The sequence below is a fragment of the Podarcis gaigeae genome (genome assembly GCF_964106915.1).
Source record: "Podarcis gaigeae genome assembly, chromosome: 6".
Classification (NCBI taxonomy): domain Eukaryota; kingdom Metazoa; phylum Chordata; class Lepidosauria; order Squamata; family Lacertidae; genus Podarcis; species Podarcis gaigeae.
Genome location: NC_139682.1, coordinates 781,719 through 787,718, shown reverse-complemented (window position 1 = coordinate 787,718; position 6,000 = coordinate 781,719).

The window sequence follows — 6,000 nt, the reverse complement described above, 5'->3', positions numbered from 1 at the left end:
AATGGCCCATCTACTTCTAGAAACCAGCATGGCGTCGTGGTTAGAGTGTCAGGCTAGGGCTCAGGTCAGCAGAGACTAGAGTTCAAATTCCCACTTGGCCACGAAGCTCACTGGGGGCCTGTCATTGCCCCTCAGCCTAGCCTGCCTCACAAGGTCGTTGTGGGGATTAAATGCAGAGAGGAGGAACCACATACACCGTACGAAGTTCCATGGAGATAAAGGTGCAAACAACCAAGGAGTTGCCATTGACAGACAAATTCATGGAGGCCAAGGCTGTCTCTTTTCCTAGGTGCAAAACTGGTATGTTTCGTTTTTAAAAATAAGTTTCTCTTCCGTGCTGCCAGTGCCCATGATATGTTTGGGCTGGTGTCGGTCTTGTGAAGTTAGCTGAAGCAAAGGGAGCAGGAGAGTTTAAACAGAGACTTTGCTGGTTCCATTATGGCAGTGGTGTGTGGTCAGTGGACTGGGGGACTAGGCCAGCCCCCTAAATGTTCCCAGTAAATTAGAGTACAGTGGTACCTCAGGTTACATACTCTTCAGGTTACATACACTTCAGGTTACAGACTCTGCTAACCCAGAAATAGTGCTTCAGGTTAAGAACTTTGCTTCAGGATGAGAACAGAAATCGTGCTCCGGTGGCACAGCAGGAGCAGAAGGCCCCATTAGCTAAAGTGGTGCTTCAGGTTAAGAGCAGTTTCAGGTTAAGAACAGACCTCCGGAACGAATTAAGTACTTAACCCGAGGTACCACTGTCTTAAAGTATTAAAGCCTGGCGCCTCCTTCCCAATGCCTGGAAGCTTCTGGCTGGCTTAGGGAGGGAGGCGTGATGCTCACGCATGCACCGTCACAGGCACAACATCGCCGCCCCCATTGCCCTCGCAAGCTGGCGCCTCTGGCCCTAACTGATCCCCTACGAAAAAATTCACCGCATGCCACTGCATGATAGTCCACCTGAAAGGGAGGGAGGAAGATGTCATGGGGGCAAACCGGGCTGGGAAACATGAAGGGCATCTTTCTGGCTCCAGCACCATCTCCGAATCACACCCAGCGGGAAACGAAGGAGAGCAAGAAAGCTCCCCAGGCACTGGAAAGAGCATCTCTCCCTGTTCTGCTTCTTCCTCATTTTGCTGCTAACCTTAAGAGACAACCCCATCATCCCTCCCAGACTGGAGGTTGGGGCGAAAGGCGTCACTGTGCGGCTCTGCATTCCAGAGATACCACTTGGGAGTTTTCTGTGCTGAAATCCGGTGCCTCTGAAATGCTCCCGGGCTCAGCCTCCGATGCCCGCCTTTCTGCTTGGCACCCAAATGCCAGCGCAGGTCCCTGCAGGAGCAACACACCTTTCCTATGATTCACTGCGGGGGAGGCAATGGGGTGGGAAATCAGCAGGGCTTATCTTACCCCTCTTTTCTTTCTTTTTTTGCAGCCAGGGACAAAATAAGAAAGAATAGAGCCTCCTTTGAGGGCTCTTGTAGGTCACCATTATTCCCATTTTACACCTGGGGAACCGAGTCCAAGTGGGTAATTAATCTGCCAGATCCAATCATGGAGTTGGAAGGGAACCCCAAGAGACATCTGTGTCCAGGGCACCTGTCTCCCAGCTCCATCTGGTACGCAGGCTGAGACCCTCCCTGCCTGCGCATTGTCTTGCCAGAGTGGGGCATGCTCTGGTTTTCTCCCGCTTGGACTACTGCAATGTGCTCTAGGTGGGGCTACCTTTGAAGGGGACCCGGAAACTACAACTAATCCAGAATGCGGCAGCTAGACTGGTGACTGGGAGTGGCTGCCGGGACCACATAACACCGGTCCTGAGAGATCTGCTCCCAGTACGTTTCTGGGCACAATTCAGATTGTTGGTGCTGACCTTGAAAGCCCTAAATAGCCTCGGTCCAGTATCCCTGAAGGAGCGTCTCCACCCCCATCTTTCAGCCAGAACACTGAGATCCAGCTCCGAGGGCCTTCTGGCGGTTCCCTCCCTGTGAGAAGCAAAGCTACAGGCAACCAGGCAGAGGGCCTTCTTGGCAGTAGCACCTGCCCTGTGGAACTCCCTCCCACCCGATGTCAAAGAGATAAACAACAACTTGACATTTAGAAAACATCTGAAGGCAGCCCTGTTCAGGGAAGTTTTTAATGTGTGACATTTTTATGTATTTTTAATCTTTGTTGGAAGCCGCCCAGAGTGGCTGGGGGAACCCAGCTAGATGGGCAGGGTACAAATAATAATAAATATTAATAATATTAATAATTATTATCTAGCCCACTCCCTGCAATGCAGGAATGACAGTCCCTAGTCCCAGTTTCATCCTGCCCTCATGGCCTTATGGCTCTGCCTTTGTCTCCTGCCCCATCCCTCAGTGACCCTTCCAATGAGCCTGTGGGGGGGAGAACGTGAAGAAGGGTTAATGCTGGGAATCCCTTTCTTGGCATTTTGGGGACTGTGGCTCCGTGGCAGCAGGAAAGCGGCCTGGCCTGGCCGGGCAATTGCCCCCTCTTCCTCTCTGTGCCTCTGACCGGCCGTGGCTCCATCCGCAACTAATCAGCTAATCTCTGCTAGTACTTTAAGCAACCCTGGAATTTGTTCTTGCAAGGGCTGTTATGCAACGCTTCAGCCGCAGAGTGTGTGGGGTTTGCAGGCAGGTGGTCCCCGATTCAGTCCCCATGGCATTTCCAGTGGGGGCTGGAAGGGCTCCTTTGCCTGAAACCTGGAGAGGAGCAGGCAACGCTGAAATGGCCGGACCATTGCTCCAACGCAGCGCAAGGCAGCTTCTGGGCCTCCTGTGCTCGTGAACGGTGTCTTGTTCTGAAGGGAGAGAAATGGGCTTGGCAGTTTATAAGGTTCCCCTCTCTGCCACTTTACTTCTCCAGCTCCTTTCGCTAAGTTTTGAAGAGAAATGGGAGGCAGGGATGCCTGCTAACTTGGATGACTTTAAAAGAGGGTTGGACAAAACAATGGAGCAGGAGAGGATGGCCATGCTCCTGTCTCCACAGTCAGAGGCAGCAATGTGTCTGAATCCCAGTTGCTGGAAACTGCAGGAGGGGAGAGTTGCTCTGGTGCTCAGGTCCTGCTTGTGCGCTTCCCATGTGGGCTTCTGCTGGCCCCTGTGAGATTCAGCCGTCACCTTCTGTGCCAACTTTTAAATGCTTGCTGAAAACTCCTATTAAGGACAATATGAATTAAAATGTAAATTACAATCAAGGTAACTAATTGTATCTGTAAATGAATATAGACAAACAACAAGACGTGTATATACAGAAAGATTTATTTGTATATAGACATTGTATGGATAAAGTTGAAAGAAGAACAACAATATACAAAATTGATAAAGACAATGCGAAAAACTTAAGACACAACATAAAAAAGCCAGAAGGAAGGAGGGAAGTCAACTCTTAGGAGTAAATGTAAATGTAATGTGTATATGTATTGTATGTAATCATAAAATCAATAAAGATTATCTTCAAAAAAAGAAAAGAAAACTCCTATTTCTCCAGGCCCGTGTAGGTGACTAGGAGCACATCTCCCACAATTGGTTTATTGATGCTTTTAACTGCTTTTCTTCTTAAAATTGTTTTTAATACTTTTATTGTATGGTTTTTACATCTTTAATCTTGTAAACCACTTTGATATGTTTTGTGATTGAGCGGTATATACTTTTATAAAAGAATAATAGGTAATAGACTGGCCTCATCCAGCAGGCTCTTCTGAAACAACTCACTAAGCATTAGCAAAAAAAAAGGGCTAATGCTATTCTAGGCTGCATCCTTGGCAGTCCCCCCTCCCCCCCCCGCATTGCTGCACTGCTGGTCTCCTCCTACCTCTAGGGAAGACCTACAGGATTGATTTGATTCCACACCTTGTTCCCAATGCGGATCATCTTCCCTGGTGGGAGAGGGAATGTGCCATTTTGTGGTTAACCTCAAGTGCCAAAATGTCTTGGGGAGGCCCTGCCTCGGATGGGGCTTGTGAGATCAGAGTAAATATGGGGGGTGGGTGGGGTGATGGACAAGCCTCCAAAACCTTTGATGACAGCCCTATCACAGGTGAGAAGCGTTTTGAAATGGTGGCCAGATGATTCTCCAGCAATTATATGGGTCAGCCAACATGCTAAGAATAGTGCAGATAAACGAGATGTCGGGGCTGACAAATGTTTGCTACCTTTTAGTACAAAGCTGAAATGGGACGTTAAAAAATGTCAAAGTGAAAAGTGGCCTCCCCCAGCAGTTTTGGGCTCCGATCAGCCTCAGCCAGCCGAGCTTGCAGGTGCTGCTCAGGTGTTCTTTGCTTTGAGCAAGGCCTGTGTGCTTCCTTCTGTGCATCCGAACTGTCTATTCAACTCATTCAAGGATTCCCAAACTTTATCTGGCCTCACCCCCTTGGTTACACTCAGCCCTAGTGCCCCCTACCCTATTAAAAACATTGTTCAGAATAGTGGTTTGCACGACCCACCAGGGAAGACAATAACATTCAAAACAGTAACAAGTAATTGCACCTTAATTCAAAATGCAGTCAAAGCATTTTAATTAATTCAAGAAAACTGATGAGCTTGAGTTTTTCTTGCCACTTAGCATCCCCCCCCCCAGGTAATCCCTCCACCAACAAGCGCCACAACTGCGCATCTTGGAAAGCAGTTCTGCTAATTCATTACAAGCAAAAATACACCATCACCACCAACGGCTTATTGCAGACAGTAAAAACCCCCAGCACTGTGTTTTCACCGAAGCAAAACTCCTTTTTGTCCCCTCCAACTTTCCAGTAGCCTTTCCGCCTCGGGGCTTTTGCTCAGCCAGTGGCAGATTTAGCCCAGGAGGTCTACGGTTTGGACAAGGCTGAGTGTGCCAGAGGCCCCCGCCCTGGAAAGTACTGGCCAAGCCTGGAGCGTTTTCTTGAGGGCTGCCCTTTTTCTGCAAGACGGCCTCCAGCTGGAAGAGATGCAGGAGGCAAAGGAGAGCCCAAGGCAAACCGGCTGCGGGTGCAGGGACCACAGCAGGGCACAGAGATGAGAGGCTTTGCAAACCAAAATAGCTGTGGACAAAATGATTCACTCTGGGAGTGGGGGAACAGCCCCGTCTCACCAGCCTTGCTCTGACCACAAGAGCCAGATTTGATGCAGGTGGGTTCCCGTGGGCTTCAATTTCTTCATTTGGATGTAGCAACAGGGAGGGAGGAACCGCTGCGGATGAGGCGGAGCCAGGAGCAAAAGAGTGGGGAATTAATGGAAGCCATTTCCCCCATCAAAACCCCCACCAGCTGATTTCCACCCCAAGGAGGTGGTGGAAGAGATACTAGACTCTTCTTCTTATTATTATTTTAATGCTCGGGTTGTGAACGTGATCTGTGCGGGATGCACGTTCTCAACCTGCAGTGGCGCTTCTGCAGATGTGCAAGTTGCAATTTGGCGCTTCTGCGCAAAGCATGATTTCGTGCTTCTGCGCATGCGTGACCTCTGAAACCCGGAAGTAACCCGTTCCAGTACTTCCGAGTTGAGGAGCGTCCGCACCCTGAAAAAATGGAGCCTGAAGTGTCTGTAACTCGAGGTATGACTGTACTATTGCTATAACAATTTGGGGATGCAGCTTTTAGGCCGAGGGCTAAGCAGATTCTCTGCCTCATGGCTGCCCCAAGCAAATTTCAAAACCCACAAGGAATAATAATAATAATAATAATAATAATAATAATAATAATAATAAAAGGGAGAGATTTCTAAGTCACATCCAATGCTCTTTTGGAAACAGCTTTAGCAGATTGCAGAGCAGCGCACACAGGGGGATGCAGCCGCCAAGCTGGATGCTTTCCAAATGGCCCCTTAAAGAAGGCCCCCCCTCGCAGCTCAGGGGCAAAGAAGGTCCCCCCGGTCCGTGGCATCTCCAGACAGGGCTGGGCAAGAAATCCTGGAGAGCAACTGCCACTCCATGTAGACAATCCTGAGCTGGATGGGCCAAGGGGTTTGACGCAGGCGAAGGCAGCGTCCAGCGTGCCTGAAGAGAAGCAGAAGCAGCAGCAGC